At 36.7% G+C, this 18,877-nt stretch overlaps 1 long non-coding RNA gene across 1 annotated transcript; it reads right to left on the reverse strand.

The window, feature by feature from the left end:
- Window positions 1-17,256: 17,256 nt before the first annotated feature.
- On the reverse strand, window positions 17,257-17,975 carry LOC149144305 (uncharacterized). Its single transcript, XR_016265289.1, has 3 exons — window positions 17,859-17,975; window positions 17,673-17,765; window positions 17,257-17,500 (listed from the first exon to the last, which is right to left on the reverse strand). It is a non-coding gene; the product is annotated as an uncharacterized LOC149144305 (long non-coding RNA).
- Between the last annotated feature and the right edge of the window lie 902 nt (window positions 17,976-18,877).

Genomic DNA, 18,877 nt, shown 5'->3' on the forward strand with positions numbered 1-18,877 from the left:
GAAATATCTAATTTTGAAGGTTTGACAGGAATGTGCAGAGATCATTTTCAAAATCTATTTAAAGCTCCTAAAGGTACATTAATTGCATAGGTCTTCAAAATGAAAAATTTCTTCCCAAGGTTTGTGGAGGAAGAGGAAAGTTACTCGCCCATAGAAGAGGTCTTAGAAAAAGAGCTAAAGACTATCCTAGCTAGTTTCCAAAAAGACAAAAGCCCTAGCCCAGATGGGTGGACCATTGAATTTTTCACCGAGCTTTATGCCCTAATAGGAGGTGATCTTCTGAAAGTGGTTAACGAATCAAGGGAGGAAGGTAGGATTCTCCTTGATTTCAACTCCACCTTCATTGCATTAATTCCCAAAGATGACAATTCATCTTCCTTTGTGGTGTTTCACCCAATTTCCCTTTGTAATTGTGTGTATAAGATCATCTCAATAGTGATAGCCCAAAGAATTAAGCCCATTTGATCAAAGGCTATATCTGGTGAACAATTCACATTCTTGGAAGGGAGGAAAATACACAAGGAAATTGGGGTGGCTCGAGAGGGTATCCACATTATAAAAACAAAAAATATAAAAGGAGCAATTATTAAGTTGGATCTCTCCAAGGCTTTTAACAAAGTCAATTGGTTGTTTATTTGTCTACTTCTAACTCATTTGGGTTTTAAGGTTCCTTTTATTAACTAGATTATGAGTTGTATGATGACAATGTCCTTTGCTTTTATTATAAATGTTTCAACCTCTTCCTTCTTTCGGGTTGAAAGGGGTATAAGGCAAGGATGCCCCTTGTCTCCCCTCCTATTCCTAGTAGTTGCTAAAGGTTTTAGCAGGATGTTGATGGCGGCCAAAGGGAGAGGGGATTTCAAAGGAGTAAGTGTGGCCCATGCTCTTGCTATCACACACTTACTTTTTGTAGATGATAAATTAATTTTCTCTAATGGAATGCAAGATACTTGCTGACTCTCGAAAATATATTGGACCTTTTTAGCAGAGAAACTGGAATGTCAATTAATGCTGAAAAATCCTCCATCATTTTCCACAATCTAGAGCACCAAGAAATTTTGAGCATTAAGTCGATACTCCCATTTGAGATCTTAAACCTTGATCTAGGACTCAAATACTTTGGATTCCACCTAAAACCAAATTGTTACAAGATGGAAGGCTAGAACCAGCTCCTTGCAAAGCTCAAAAAAATACTCTCTATCTGGAGCAATCGTTGGTTATCCCGGGCTGGCAGATTGTTAGTCAAATCTGTGTTGGAAGCCACTCCAATATACTGGATGTCCTTAGCATTGATCCCTAAAGGGATTCTAGAAAAGAAAGGAGAATTTGCTTCAAATTTCTTTGGAAAGGGACCCAGGAGAAATTCATTTTACCTTGGGTAAAGTGGTCAAGGATTGTAGCTCCTAAGCTCTTGGGAGGCTAGAGTCTAAAGAAAAAAAATTTGTTCCCCAAAGCTCTTGCAACAAAATTGGGTTGGAGGCTTCTTTTGATAAAAAAATTCTTTGGACTGATAGAATCTACCAACAGTATATCAAACCACACTCCTTGGATAAGGTTTTTGAACAAAGCAAGGGCAAGCATTTCTATTGTGTGGAGGTCGATATTATATTCCTTTGATTTAATTACCTCAGGCCTTGCCCGGAAAATTGGAAATGGTCAGAGGGTCTGGCTAGGCTATGACCCATGGCTTGGGAGCGGGATGGATCACATTATTCCTCAAAATATTGTTGACCACCTTAGGAATGAAGGTTGCACAAGGTTATCCCAAAATGAAAATCTCGTTGCCATCACATTATGGATTCAGGGATGCTATATTATGACTAATCTCAACATCCCTGATGGCCTTTGGGACGCTTTGAATTCCTACATCTCTTCTCTGCAATGGGCACATATCAAGATGAATATCCATGAATATGAGTTAATATGGGCCTCAACCCTGCATGGCATCTATACTCCAAAATTTGGCTATATTCATTTAAATGTCCATGCTAACCAAGTGCATCTAGAGTGGTGGTGGTGTGTTTTTTGAAAGGCTAAATGCCCCACAAAATCAAAGTTGTTGGCTTGGTGTAATACAGAAAAAAGTACTCCTACTTGGGAAGTTATATAGTGAAGGTTTGTTATGGGTCTAGGATGGTTCCCCTTGTGTAAGGGAAGAAGTGAATCTATCGATCACCTCTTCGTCTCATGTCTCTTCTCTCAACAAATTTGGAATGACTGTAGGGTTCTCTTGGGTCTTCGATAAAAATGAGGGGGGCCAAATTTTGTAGATACTTGGCATAGTTGGTTATAGGACAAGGTTAACATATTCATATGTGCTCTCCCTCTCATTGTTTCCTGGGGAGCATGGACAGCGAGAAACAAAGAAATATTTGAGGGTCATCCCTCTTAACCAAGCATGATTATCGCTAAGAGCATAGCCATTCTCAACCATTATCCACAATTCAAAGATCAACATGTTGAATGAATTGTCATAGAGGAAATGCCTGATAGGTCTACGCCTTTGGGATTCTATGACAGGGCCTCTCAAGAGGAGGGGAATTGAGATGGAGGGAGTTTTGTTCTACACTTTGTCTAACAATCACGTCTTTCAAGTAAAAATCAGAATGGGGTCTGGAACAAACAACTAGGGTGAAACCCTTGCATGCAGATCATTGCTTGCTTTTTTTGTTAGAGGGGATGTGATAAAATTCAAGTCTATGGGGATTCATTACTAGTGGTGAATTGGGTCAATGTTGTTCAATAATGCAGGAACATATATTTGATTAATCTTGCGGAGGATATTTGAAGAATCAATCTTAACTTTACACATTTCTCTTGCAGGCATATCTATAGGGAAAGGAATCGGGAAGTCAATACACTTTCTAAAGAGGGCTCTCTTCTGGACCGAGGCATTTGGAAGATAAGGAATATCGAGAAGTAGGCCATTTTGAGAACTTCCACCAACCATACATGGACAAGGCATAATTTTACTAAGGCATGGGTTTCCACCAGGCCACCACTGCACTTTTGATCAAGCTACCTTATGTTATTTTTGTTGGCTAGCTACAACACTAGTACATGGTGTATATTCATTGTTATTTTAGAGTCTTTATACTTGTTACAGAGCTATGCACTCATGACATTACTTTTTGTTTCACATTTTGTTTTGCACTCTTGGTTCCCTATGGAATTGTTCTCATAGATTATGCTTTTTGGGCAATGTAAGTGCTAAACCCTTTATGTGGACCTATGTCTTTATGATTTCCAGTATTGGACTCACAGACCACTATGATGGTTGAATATGAATATCCCCATGAGAATTGCACTTTTTTGAGTGTATATGCTAAACGTAATTTTGTTTAAAATATGAATGAAATTATGGTTTTTTTTCCATGGAAAAAAAGGAAATCCAAATAGATATTAAAGGCTAAGATTAACTATTCTACCTTATGGGATCTATGAAGCGTCGAGAGGGATCAAATCTCTTTTCACTATAAAAGAAGTTTGCATATCAAGATATTTGATCCCTCTCAGTGCTTGGTAGATCACAGAAGGTAGAATAGTTAATCTGAGCCTTTAATATCTATTTGGATTTCCTAAGAAACCTTTTATTTTATTATAACTTATTGCGTAATAAATTATAATAAAATAAAAAGTTTTATAGGAAATCCAAACAGATATTAAAGGTTCACATTAACTATTCTATCTTCTGGAGATTTTTGGTTCGGTGATACAATTTTGGGTGAGATTGTGATTTTTTGTTACTTAAAAGGAGTTTTTGAATATATAAATGGATTCAATGCCCATCAAAACCTCTTGAGCACTCAGTTTGTGCATACTTATGATTCCAGTAATCCCTATCAAATTTTAAACAAAATCGACTAAAAAATATGCCTAGAAAAAGACCAAAACATCAAAAAAATAAACTATACTTATATTAAACATATTTTATATAAAAAATGTAACAAGAGGAATTGACAACTGTGTCGAGCTCATACTCGCCTGACACAAGGTCGATTTTGGACACTATTACTATACCTCTAGGGCCTACAACCTATCTTCCTCTCCGTAAACCGGGTTGCTTCTAGAGAATTTGAACCTTGAATCCCTTAATTTACACAATACTTCGTATCAAGGCAATCGTTAAATGAACTACACTTCGAGAACATTTTATATTTTTCTATTATAATTATTATATTAAAAAATTTCTTAAATACTTTAGAATTACAAATATAAATATAAAAATTATTATTATAAAAATATAAAAATAATAATCTAAAATCAAACATATATAAAAATAAAATAATACTTTTTGGATATTCAAGCGTTATAAAAATAATATTTTTTCAATATCGAAGCATAATTACGCCTGATTCAAACCATTTTACATTGAGGTGAAAGCAGTGTACATTGTATGTATATGCCATAATGATGTTTGAATAATTCTAGGGCAATAAAATTAATACGTTGAAGTAATAAAGTAGAGTCAAGCATACTGATGGAAATGTCAAATAGTTTGGCTTATATATATATATATACATATAATTGGTTAAAAAAAAGTGATAGGATTTATTTATATAAAAGTTACCGGTAGAGATGTTTCCCATTATTCTCCGAAAAAAAGAGATGTTTCCCATTATAAAATTAAATTTAACTTTAAATTTAATAATTTTGGTTATATGTACGGAATTTTAAAAAGTAAGATGTTTATATATATAAAAATTCAGCAACATCCAAGTTAATAAATTAATATCCAATTTTAAAAGGAAATAATTATGCAGTATCATGTGAAATAAAATATTTTTATTTTAATATTCAACAAATTCATATCCAAATTTAACAGGAAAAAGTTATGCGGTATAATGTGATTTTATTAAATAAAAAGTTAATGTTTTTAAATTCGTTTCGAATAAAATATAGGAAGTGCGTTTAAAGATAAGAGATTCTAGTATAACATGTGTGATAAAATGTTGAAAGATCCTCAATCATTATACAAAAGTTTATCTGAAAATAATTACTTTGAACAATTTGTAAATAATTATTTGAGAATAATTACTTTGAAAATAATTACTTTGAAAATAATTCAATGACGAGATAAATGATATTTAAGAAATTCCAATTCTTCTTCTAAATGATATTTATGAAGAAATTTAAAATAAAATAATTAGTTTTAAAACGTTCTTGGTTTAATATATTAATAATAAAGTATATATGTTTTGAATATTAAAATTTTATATTTATAATGTTAAATGATTTTAGTTTGAATAGTTTGTTGAATAATGTGTTTTGCTACTTACGTGGATTTAACATTTTTTAAACTTATCCATTAATCACATGTTACATGGATTTAACATTTTTTAAACTTATTCATTAATCACATTCTCTAAAGATTCTTATTACTTTAATTACATTTTTTAAACTTATCCATTAATCACATGTTACATGGATTTAACATTTTTTAAACTTATTCATTAATCACATTCTCTAAAGATTCTTATTACTTTAAAAAAAATTAAGTTTACATTTTTATATAAATCATTATTTTATAAAATATAATATAATAATATCATTTTTATAAATTAGTATGGATTTATCTTAAATATGGATCTAATATGAGTCAAGAGGGATCCAATTTTTTTAGGTGTAAATTTTTTTATGAGACGATATTATTCAAATGTTTTGTATAGTTATTTTTTTTAGATTTTTCTTATTTATCTTTTATTTTGGCCGACATGAGCAAAATTTCAACTTTGATGACAGACGAACACCCTTACACATCATACTAGATTGTAGAATGAGCATCTCGGCTCAATAAAATTTATTAAAAAAATATGTTGTCACATACTTAATTTTCATCAACATCAGTTCCTACTTTCCTAGTCACTAGCTCTTGAACGTCAACAAAGAAGTTATAGCTTGAAATCTCCATGTTGCTAGAAATCGACTCTACCACCAGCTCTATAGATTTTCTTTCCACTTTAGCTTCAAGCACTTCAAACTTTGCCTCTGCCAAGATAACTCTTGATTCCCTTTCGCTCTCTATGGGATTCAGTCTTCTGGAAAGTAGCTCCACTCGACCCATCAACAATTTCAACAACAACTCTATAGTTTTCTTCCAATACACCATCTCAGGCTCTGGGATTTTAACCTCTTCTGATGCCATAGCCAAACGTTCCAAGATTGAACAACAACAATGAGTGCAGTAGGATAGATGGGAAAGCAATGACCATACTTCAAAAGTTGTCTACTTAAAGAGTTGATCCTCATCATTTTGTCTAAGAATGTACGCACCTATCTCCATTAAAATCTGATCTCTGCAGATCCATGATTTTGTTGTGAACTTGGGCTGCACGAGACACCATACTAATATTCCTCCTTGAGCATTTAAGAGAGAATTCACTCGATTCTACAATATTAATGAGCCTAGGTGAGTTCTAATGACTCCAAGGACCAAGACCGTCCATATGGCCATCCTCCTAAACTTGATGAACTTAGAGTAGAGTGTTGGGTATGATAGGTAACCATGTATTAATCCTAATTTATTATCACTTATAGGTGGACACTCCTTGATTATCATGTTGAAATCTTTGCACATGAAATGTTAAAAACATTTAGAATGATTTTCTAGGAGGTCTCCAATTGTATTGGCCCTCTTTTCCATGCTTGTTCATGGTGGGTTAAGGTAGTAAGGGAAACCCTTATGCTCCTCATTAATTTCAAGCATTCCAACTGCAAATTCTACCTCGATATTCACCATGTTATCAGGATCATGATTTAGATGCCTTAGAGTATAGAACAGAGAAATTTCTTCAAAAAATTTCAACTGCATAATAATTCTTCTCGCCAGAGAAGGGTATTTAGTATCAGAAGACAAAGTTGCCTTAGAGATCATTCTAATGAAAATCATCGAATCTCATAATATTTTAACCTTCTTGACTCCCTTATTTTTAGCAATCTCCAGGCCTTTCCACAATGATAGAAATTCAACTCTATCATTTGATGTTGTGCCTATGGACCAAGCAAATATGAACTCTTCATGTTCCTCGAGGAAAAATATCACTCACTCCCCTACCACCCCTCATTACTTTATATCTATATATCTATATATCTATATATATATATATATATATATATATATATATATATATATATATATTGTAAGCTATGGTGTTGCTCTTTTTTTTCTATTACTTCAAAACAAAATTACACAGTGTGAGTAAGGTTGCCTTCAACTCGCCCTCTTGGGGAAACCGAGTATTTCAGCCACCTAATGTTCTTAATAGCTGACCAAAAATAGAAGATCCATAGTCTGATTATCCAGGCTAAGTACACTAAACAGTCTTGCAAATTTCTAATTCTACTTGCATGCATATATCGATTTTCCTCTTCTAAAGCTTGAAACAAACTGAAATTATCTATACTATGCAGCTTCATCAAAATTAATACATATCTATATTTAATCAGCTTCTGTCTTTGGTCGCTGGTTAGTCTCCTTGTTTGCATTCTGATGTCCTTCCCTTATCATTTGCTGAATCTCCTCAAGCTTCTTTTCCTGCATCTCCAGTGTAATTTGAATGATTCTCAGCTCCCTCCTTAGGTTGGGGACTCCTTGCGCCAGTTCTGCCATCTCTGTTGCAACTTGTTCTAAAGCTTTAGCCAGCAACCTCTTCATCACCCAGTAGATATGTAAAGACTGTTTAAATAGAGACATTCTGCCCCTAGTGTTGCCAGGATCGTGGAGTAGAAACTCCCAATCCTCCATCTCTGAGTCGGACTGAGCTTGAAGCGCGTCTTCCTCCATATTCTGGATAATCCTTCTAATTCTTGGGTTCGTGTTCTGATTATACGCCTTCTCTGCTTGATGGATTTTCTTATCCAACGACCGACTTGTATTTTTGCCTGGTCTCCCTCTCTGCCCCTGTCGTCCTCCCCTTTCTCCTCGGTATCTACTCACTCCTCTGCCTCTCCTACTGCTCGGTTCCAGCCCGCTTCCCGCGCCTCTTCTTCCCCTCTGTCTGCCGCGCTGCCTTACCTTTTCCTCCCGCTGTCCTAGCTGCTCGTCACTGGTTTGCTGGGTATCCCAGCCTCCTACATTTCTGTCTCGCTCCTTACCTTGCCTGCATTGGTCTTGCCGGTCCTCTTCATCCTCAGAGTCATCGTATATTTCATATATCTCCTCGGCAGTCTCTTCCTTCGCTACCGCCTTGCCTTTTCTGTCCCTGTCTCTGCGCTCCGCGGCTTCCAGTTCCTCTACTGCCCTTGCTCTCTTCCTGGTTTCCATATCGTCCTCAGTGAGTTCTCGGCGCAACTTCGCTCTGTACCAACTCTCCACCACCTTTCCTCTCCTCACTCTCTGAGTTCCTAAACAGTTTCCTCGTTGTTGATTCTTTCGCTGCCGTTCGTTTATAATCTTCCTTGCTCTAATCCGCCTACCTGTCAACTTGGCCTTCCGCTGCCACCTGTGTCTTTGCCCTCTGCCTTTCCTATCAATTATCCGCCTTCCCTCATTTCCATTTATGGATTCTGACATACCGTTTTTTCCTCCTCTCCGATCACTTGTGTTTATTATCTTGCTGTGTGGTGGTTGTTTCTTACCTGTCGTCGCACACTTCTGCTGTACTGTAGCTTGCCTGCCCATTATATCATTTCCCCGCCTTGACTGACACTCATTAAATTTCTGGGATTGCCGATCCATCTCACCTATCCGTCGCACGAATGCTATGATTCTCGTATGCTGCTTGCTCATTATTTTTATTCGTTGCTTGTTCGTGGTCATAATTAATAATACCAGCCAATTCCTCCCACTCTCTGTTGGGCCGCAACGTTCTCCACTGATTGTCTATCTTACCGTTTCGACCCTTGCAACCCCAATTCGCAAGGAAATCAGCCACTCGGTTTCCATTCCTTTTCACATGATTAAAGATTTTATAGTCAATTCTTTTTAGAAGATCTGCCATTTCTTGAACAATCCCTGCCGTTCGCCAGCTATTGGTGACTTGCTCCCAATTCTTCCTGTTATTAAGTTTCTTTAGGATTTCAATTGCTATCTGAGAGTCTCCTTCTATCTCCAGGTTTCTATAGCCATTTCTAATCGCAATTCTCAAACCTTGGTAAATCGCCCATAACTCGGCCTCATTGTTTGTCATCTCCCCGCCCCACTCTACATAGATCCATCTGGTGTTTCTCTGACTGTCTCGGAAGATTCCTCCGAATCCGGCATTACCTGGGTTCCCCTTCGATGCCCCGTCAAAGTTTAATTTCATAAAATTGTCTTTGGGGTATGCAAACTTATCATAGCTTTGAGGTCTCGTACTAAGTCTGCCAATTTTTTTGTTATGCACCATTTCATATTTCAAATTTAGGTTCTTTAGAATTTGTTCCTCTCCCTGCTCTACTTTCCAATCATCTGCATCCCATTTCTCTACCAGAATTGATTCTCTAGTTAAGTTCACTACTCTGTTCCATATTGTTTCTGTGTTTTTAGATTTGTCTTGGAATACTCTGCGGTTCCTTTCCTTCCATAACATCCAAATCACGAAACCCAAAATAAAATCCCAGGCCCTTCGGACTACTTTACATTGGAATTTTTCCTTCTGCCAATGAAAAATCACTTCATTTGTTTCTCTCGGGGACCTCTCAAGTTTCTGGAATAGTTTTCCGGTTTCCATCCATAGCTTCCTGGCATATACACACTTGATTAACAGATGATCTTGAGTTTCAGCTTCCTTATTGCACAGATAACATTTTGAAGGCCCACTGAAACCTTTCTTTTGAAGTTTATCCCACGTCAGGATCTTGCCCTTAGCTACTAGCCATGCAAATAAGGTAATTTTCGGCCACCAGTTTTTACCCCAGATGACCTTCCAGTCTTGGTTTTCTTCGTTGGTTCCTTGTTGGTCTGCCAGATAGTATGCCTCCTTGACCGTAAAGGATCCTTTCATTGAAGTCCCCCATCTTAGGATATCCCTACCCGTTCGAGCTTTTATTTTCCTGGACTCTACCTCTTCCATGAACGCTTCTTGTTGTTCTTGATATATCTCGATACCCCATTCCTCTGGTGTTGTCCATTTCCGCCAGATTCCATCCAATTCGTCTTGTTTCCAGTAATCTTTGACGTATATACGGTTGTCCCCTATTTTTTCCTGTATGTTTTGGATTTTTTGTATTCTGCTCATTTTCCCTTTTTGTTGCCATTTCTCGTCCCAGAATTTGGCCTCCCCTCCTCGAATTTCCCAGAAAGCATTATTTTCTACTATATCACGATTTTGTCGAGCTAGATCCCAGATTGCCGAGCCTTTCGGGGTTTCCTGCATCCGGTAAATCTCCTCCGTAGTGTCTGGCATATTGTACTTGTGCCTCCATAGTGTCTTCCATAGGTCATTGCCCCCTCTTAGCCATCGCCACCAAAGTTTTGCACCGAGCACCTTGTTGAGTTTATCCGGATCGCGCAGACCCAAGCCTCCTTCCTCCTTTCGTTTCGTCAGGTGTTTCCATGATACTAAGGCCCACTTCTTCTGTTGGGTCGATCCTCCCCAAATGAACTTCCTCAGAATTTCTCTGATCTTGGTGCAAACCCCTTGAGGTACTGCCATAATCGATAGCGGATATATGGGGATTGCCTACAACACTGATTTCACTAAAACAATCCTTCCAGCAATATTTAAAGTTCTGAAGGCCCAGTTATCCACTCTATTTTTTAATTTCTCTAGGACTCCTTGCCAATTTTTCTGTATTTTAGAGTTGAAATCCAGTACGTTTCCCAAGTATTTAGTTGGGAGATCCCCTTGCTTAAAACCTAGCATCCTGGTCAAGTGGATTTTAACTGACTCCATGGTATTGAATATAAAGGTGCAAGATTTTTCCTTATTGATTTCCACCCCAGATGCTTTCGCAAATAAGTCCAAAACCTTCTTCAGATTTCTCACTTCTTTTACGGTTGGCTCCCAAATAACATGATATCATCAACGAATTGCTGATGGGTTATCGGAAATTCATTACCCCAAAGTCTTAGCCCTTTGAATTTATTTGTTGCTCTTTCTTTTTTAAGATACCTACCCAAACCCTCTGCTGCTAGTATAAATAGGAAAGGAGATAAGGGATCACCTTGTCTTATTCCTCTAGATGCCTTAAAGGTTTTCGAGGGAGTTCCATTGACTAATATTGAAAAATTTGGAGTTGATATAAGACTGTGAACCCACTTTATCCACCTAGTACCAAAACCGAAACTTCCCAAGATTTCTTCCAAGTATTGCCAGTTGATTCTATCATAAGCTTTCGACAAGTCCAGTTTAATCATCATTCCTTTTTGCTTCTTTGCCTTCAGTGAATGAATTACTTCTTGAGTAACCACTAGACCATCTAGAATTTGTCTACCTTCTACGAAACCAGTTTGTTCAGGGGATATTAATCTGTCTAACAGGGGTTTCAGTCTTTTGGCCATCAGAGATGCAATTATTTTGTAAATAACATTACATAGGGCAATGGGTCTAAATCCCTTAGCATCCTCTGAATTGTCATTTTTTGGAATCAAAGTGAAAAAAGTAGAGTTAATGGCTGGCCATATCTTTTGATTTATATAAGATTCTTCTACCAGGTCCAGAATCTCCCTTCCCATAAAGTGCCAGCCCGCTTGATAGAAATCAACCGTAAAGCCATCCGGTCCTGGCGCTGTCCCCTTCTTCATGCTCATCACCACTTCCTCCACCTCTTCCAAACTAGCTGCTCTCATTAGGGCTCTATTCTGGTCTTCAGTTACAATCCTGGGAATGGCCTTGCAGACTTCCTTTATAGCTTCAGACCTATCCATGTGGGGTTCAGTCAATATTCCTTTGTGGTATTCCATCAACACTTTTTCAATTCCTTCCTGATCAACAATCCTCTCTCCATTCTCGTTCTTGATAGAAAGAATCATATTCCTTTGCCTATGTTGTATCATTGCTTGATGAAAAAATCTAGTATTCCTTTTTCCCTCCCTAAGCCACTTTATTCTAGACTTCTGTCTCCATAAAACTTCTTCCTGCTTTCTCCTCTCCTCCAATTTTCCTAGAATTATCCCTTCTTCTCTGCTACTTTCCTCTGTTCTCCCTTCATTTATTATCCTTTGTTGCACAGCTTCCATTTCCTCTTCCAGCGTCTGTTTTTCCTCCATGATGTTTCCAAATTCTTCCTTGTTCCATTTCTTTATCCTTCCTTTTAACTCCTTAAGTTTAAGTTGGAAGGTATTCATTTTTCCTTTTCCCTGTACTGTGCTTTGTGTCCACCATTCTTCCATTTTTTTGATAAATTCCGGGTCTCTAATCCAAAAAGCATCAAATCTGAAGGGCTTCTTGCCAAGGTTATTCTTAATATCCACTTCCAGTCTAATTGGCCAGTGATCTGAGCCAAGGGACGGCATGATCTTTGCTTCTATGAATACATCTATGTTCATAATTGTTTCTGATACTAAGAACCGATCTAATCTGGATGCTATTTGATTCCTTCCCCCTCTCCTGTTATTCCATGTATAGACTCCGTTGATAGTTGGTAAATCTACCAGCCTCAGACCATCTATCATGTCATTGAACATTTCCATATATTGGTCTGTTTTCCTTATACCTCCCTTTTTCTCTTTTAGGGACCGGATTAAATTGAAATCTCCTCCTACAATCCATGCTGTCTCCGGATGTAATCTTCGAGTTGCATGCATATTTTTAATGAAATTTTCTCTGTCTCCCGGAGTGTGAGGACCATACACCCCTGAGATGATGACCCTTTCCTTCGTCCCCGCTATTCTTCCTGTGCCTGTAAGGATTCTGGTCATGCTGGTCCAGCTCTCAAAAATTATCTCGTTTGGGTTCCACAATATTGCAATGCCTCCCGCTGATCCGATTGCATCTTGTCCCATGACTTCGTATTGGAGTTTGTTGTTTTTGATTATTCCTTCCATCTGCTGCATGGTGATCTTTGTCTCTTGTAGGATCATAATACTTGGTCTGTCTTTTTTAAGTTTCTCTTTCATATATCTCTGCTTACCCTTACTATTCAGACCCCTAATATTCCAACTGATAATAATCATTTTAAACTTTTGGAGGTGTGGAAAAATACCTCTGACAGAGGTATCACTTTACCTGAGTTTATCAATACTTCACCAACTGTTTGGATCATTTCATTCATTGTTTTCCTCCCTCTTTTCCTGCTGCTTTTGCCAGCACCGCCTATTCCCATCTGACCTCTTTCCTGTTCTCCTGATGTGGTATCCTGTTTATCCATATTCTCCCCATTTCTTTCTTTATATTTTTGAAATGCCTCCTTATATAATTGTTTTTGACTGTCTGGTATGAATCTTTCGTCCAAGTTTTTCCATTCCTGAATTAATTGTCTCATAATTCTTTCCTCCTCTGCCTCGTTTTCCTTCTGGCTTTCCGTCTCCATTTGGGTTTGGTTAGTTAGTATTTCTATCTTTTCAGCAGTTTCCCCTTCATTCATTACTCTTGCTCCTGTGTCTTTTTCTCTGGTTTCCTTGACTATTTCCATGGGTTCATTCTCTGGATCTTCTTCCTCTACCACTTTGTCCTCGCCCTCTTCACTATTTTCCTGGAGGATTTTGAACTTGTTTTGACTTTCAATGCTCAGTGATTTCGCTTGTGTCTGCGTTCTTAGACCTTCTTTACCAGCTTTCTTCTTTCTGGTAACCTGTTGGAAACCCTTGTCTGTCTCCTCAGTTCTCTCTGCTTCCCTTTGTTGTTCTTCTTTTTTCCTTATGTATTCTTCCTCCTTGTTTAAAGGGCATTGTCTATATAGGTGACCATACTCATGACATCTTCTGCATCTGAAGGGGATATGCTCATAATCTAATGGCTGTTGCCATACTTCATCGTGGTATTCCAGTTCTATGTATTCCGGCAGAGGTTCGGCTATATTCATGTATACACACAGTCTTGCATAAGATGTATACTTGCCTTTTTTCGTTGCTTCCGCTACCTTGACAAAGGCACCAATCGTGTTGCCTATCCCCTCCATAATCTCGGGATTCCAAAATTCCACTGGTAATCCAAATAGTCTGACCCAGATCGAGGCTTCCAGCATCTTTTCATTATCAGGGTTATATCTTTCCTCCCAGTACTTCATGAACAGTCCTGCATTGTTCATGAAATATGGCCCTTCCTCAAAAACCCTTTCTTTATCCCCCAGGTTCACAAATATGGCTGTAAAGAACCCTTTTGCTCCTAGTTTCAGCTCAATGTGCCCTTTTGGTCTCCACCTTTGGTAAATCCACCTGTGTAGTTCTTTTTCAGTAGGCCAATACCCTACGAACTTGCAGATCAGTGCATGATCTTTCATGTAGCTGTTGTATTCCTCCAGCTTGTTGTTGGGTATTACGTATCTAGGTTTTTTCTGAGCCCTAGGTAAGCACTTTCCTCCGGTCTTCATTTGCCACAAATTTCCCATCACTGGTGCTTCTTTATTATTCTCCCTGGCCTCGTTCTGGTTGCCGCTGCCGCTTGCCTCTCCTGCAACGATATTCTTATAGGAGGGGATCTCTCCCCTCCCTTGCCGATTTTCCATTTTTGCCCTCAGCACGAACTGAATTAAAAGCTTCCGCTCCTGTGCTAGGGTTTCTTGCTATCTCTTTCGCTCCACCCCGGCTTCCCCTGCTCTTTTCCCCTGCGCGCATTTCTTCCAGCCCTCCCTGCTATTCCACCTGCAAACCCTAGCTCACCGATCGCCTCCCATCGCCACCATCAATTTGGAACTATACATTACTTATTCACATTTCACGCATTGGGGAGGTTATTAATAGGTTCCCATACATATATATATATATATATATATATATATCATAAAAAAATAAAATCAAATATCATTTTTATTTAGAACATATGATATTATAAATGAGTTAGCGATATGTAATTAAACGTGAAATAATTTTTTTTGTAAGCCTAAATGCTTTTATCAATTCAGGAAAATATTACATCGTTAGATACATCTTTGCAATATTCTTCTTGCCTCACCCCTACCGGATTTGTTGGCTAGGAGAAAGAAACCAAAACATATCTCAAAATCTCAATACAACCAAAACATGAAAAGAGTAAGAGGCCAATATGAACAATAAACCGATAACACTAAGAAACTGTTGATTATCATTGAGGATTCAAGGAGTGAACAAGAGCAAGATTCTCATGTACATTACTAGGCAAGGAGGGTGAGTTAAATGAGCAATGGACATGAGTTTCCATGTGGGCCAGAGAAGTTTCTATCCGATCTAGTTTTTTCATAAACCTTTCTTGCCTCCAAACCAGGGTATCCAAACTGTCCATCATCCTCCATTGATGAGTATGTAGCACATTCATGAATTCTATGAAAATGTTCCTATCCTCATGTCTCTCATGATTGAGCCAGTCTAGCAAGGTAATTACTTGTGTTAACTATCCCTCAAAATGGTGCAGGGAAGGTGGAAACTCAATAGATCCTGGAAACGCCTCATGCTCGAGGTCCACGGCGTCCCCAAGGCCACACTCCCCACTAGTGTGGTTGACCAGCTAGCCTCGTTGACAAATTACTTTCCTCACATGACCCCTCTTACGAAGCATGACTTGCTTCCCAAGAGATTCACCTGGTCAAAGCTCTGTCCCCAAAACCATGACATGCAACACCTCCAAACACCACAAGAAAAAAATTAAACCAACCACCTTAGGACCCAACACTTCCAAGATGCTTGCTTCCCACCCTATCCAAGAAGAGGCCAAAGGGGCAATTAAACATGAAATATTAACTTTAAAAGTTAAATATAAAATATCATACAATTAACAAAAAATGATATATTTGTTTTTAATTAAAATGTATGATATTATAAATTAATTAAAAAAAAAAATTAATGAAAATTATAAATTTGAAAAAAATGATAGTTATCATTATTAATTATTTAAAACAACTTTAATTTTTTAAATAATATTAAAAATTGAAAAATATTATAAGTATAAAATTTAACCCCTAATGGGGTGAGAATCGATGTGAATGATAGCATGGAAGAGCAATCTATGAAAAATTACAAATAGAAATTCAACTGCAGTGACTGATATTATTTCTTCGACTTATTATTTCATTTAAATAAGTTATTCATAGTGTTTCTACAACAAATATCGAAATAAATTCTGCTACAACTTTCACAATTAAAATATCGTGGAAATTAAATGTAAGGAAAAATACTAGCAAAAGTATAATCATAATGACACAGTTATTTTTGGACAATTATCCCCGGAAAAACCCAATGTGGGAAAATTGGTGCAGCAAATGAGGGTTTCTTTATTGATCTTTAGCAAAAATCTCATGTACAAGATACAACCCGCAGAATAGAAGAGGAATTTTTGTGAGAAATATTACACACGATATTCTCACGCTTCTCAACTAAATTTCGACTCTGGAGAGCACCTGTTGCCCCCTCTCACTACAACAAAACCAACGATTTGCGCCAGGTTTAGCGCTAGATTTTAATGCATTATTTTAGTAATTGTGATGAGCAACCTGGCGCTAAATCTGGCTCTATTGTACAATTTTTAAAGTGTCCTTTTTTGCGCCTGATTTTGTATCCTTTTTCACGCTAGATTTTACATCATTTTTTACACCAAACTATGCATCATTTTTTGCGTCAAATTTTCAACCAAGATTTGCATCTTATTTTATGACAGGTTTTTCTTCTAGTTTTATGTCATTTTTTGCATCCGCATTTGACTTCTTATGTAGAGTATATTTTTCTTTACATATATGACCCCCTTTATAGATTCATTTTACTAATTTCAATTGCATAGTGAAATATATCATAGTTTCTAAATATCATTAAAGAAGATATCACAATTCCAAATCATTTGTAAATAAATTTAAGGTAAATTGACAGCATCCATCCAAAAAATTAACAATGTCATCATATACAATGATTCATTGACAATTTTCAACACATATGTATAAAATAGCAACATAATCCTAATAAGATCAGTATTATTTTTAATCAAAACAACTAAAATTCAAATATGATTAACATATCAAAATATTTCATGAATATCATTATTCTACGATAAATTAACAACATACATCCAAAGATGGTAATATCACCATACATTATAATTCTCTATCAAAATAATGATGATACTTTCCAATATATAAATCAAATAAAAATATAATAATGATAATATCATCATCATCTTTAATCAAATCAAACTCATCGTATGATTACCAAATCAAAATGTTTCATTGATATAGGGTAAATTCACAACACCCATATAAACATAACAATGCCATTCTACACAATAATTTCTTCATCAAAAACAATGCATGTGCATGCCTAGCTACCACCACCAAGATCATCCTCATGATCATCTTGACCATCCTCATTAGTCTCATCCACATCATCACCAACACCACAACTATCATCATCATCTCCTCCTTCACCACCATCATCCTCATCCTCATCATCTCCTGATATATGTTGAGCATAGTTTGGATCATCATCGTGATCATCATCTTGGCAATCATTACCTATAGCATTCTGGCAAAAAAAATCAATATTACATGTTAATATTAATTACATAACACAACGCATGTTTTTGTTATACAATGCTAACCATAAAATGAGGTAAGATATAATATCTAATAGTACTAAAGAATAACATAAAAATACGGTTCAAAAATATATTGGAAATCCAAGTAAGATTACATACCATAGAGTCCATCCAAACAACAAATTCAACTCATCTCTTTTGCTGCAGCACCTCCTTTTCCAAATGATTTGGAGGTCTTCCATATTTTAGTTCCTGTCAATCAGTAAATAGGGAGAAATTAGATAACAATGACTTTCTTCGAGTACAAATTTTATTAAAAAAATATCACATGTTTAACATACTTACAAAGGTTGTTATCAATGCTTTTAAACCTTTCTGGCCACTACGATGAGTGACTTTTGTCTTGGTTAACCTCGCCTTGGATGCTTTGTCCTTAAACATAAACCAATTCAATTTATTTTCACACAAATACACGTCAAAGATACCTATAAGTATTAATACATTCTAAATAACGTTTAATGAAAAATTCAATACCCGAATGCTTTCATCGTCGGCCTTTCTTTGTGCATCCAACTTCTCATATGATTTTACAAGTTCTTTCCATACTTTAGAAGGTATGTCAAATGGTCTTTGTTTCAGTCTTTGATCTTGAGGCATTTTTTAAAAATTTTCTTGTTTGGTTGCAACGAAACCTCTTACAGTTGCGCAACATTTGCAATTTTATCTTCTTAACCAACCAACCAGTACCAAATTCATTCTCTATGTCCTGTACCACCATCTTTTTTAAGTGAAGTGGAATCTTGGAGAATGTGAGGTGAAGATGATCTCCAAATCGTTGAAGGCATGAGTCCTTTAGCCTATTTAAGAATTGTTTTTCTACATCTGTCCTTCTTATCTCCCCTGAAACAGGGTCATACTCTATCTTGGTACCTAAACTACCAATAGATGATGCATACGCTGAGGATGAACAAGAATTTGCGGTCCCGGGAGTTGCCATCACACAAGATGTCTCAACACAATGTTCTTCATTATTGGTGTTTGATGTTAATGACACTTTTTTCGATTTTTTTCTTGATCCAAGAGAGGATGGGGAATTTATCGATTCTCATAAAGCTTGTTGATTACCTGGACCTAGTTGATTAGCTTCAGGGGATTTTGTCTTAAGAAAATGGATTAGGGATTCAGCATCCAAAGCATGAAGTTTTTTAAGTCCTACCCCAAAAACTTCTTCAAGCAAGGACTCTGTTATTAGATTCTTTCCCTATCCAAGTTTCAATGATTTACCACAAAGTATAATTATAAAATTATAATTCTAACTTCAAACTTAAAACAAAAAATAAAACATGTTATATTATGTAATTATT

Source organism: Pinus tabuliformis, chromosome X, assembly GCF_031772625.1.
Source record: "Pinus tabuliformis cultivar Carrire ecotype Pingquan chromosome X, CPIR1, whole genome shotgun sequence".
NCBI classification, from domain to species: domain Eukaryota; kingdom Viridiplantae; phylum Streptophyta; class Pinopsida; order Pinales; family Pinaceae; genus Pinus; species Pinus tabuliformis.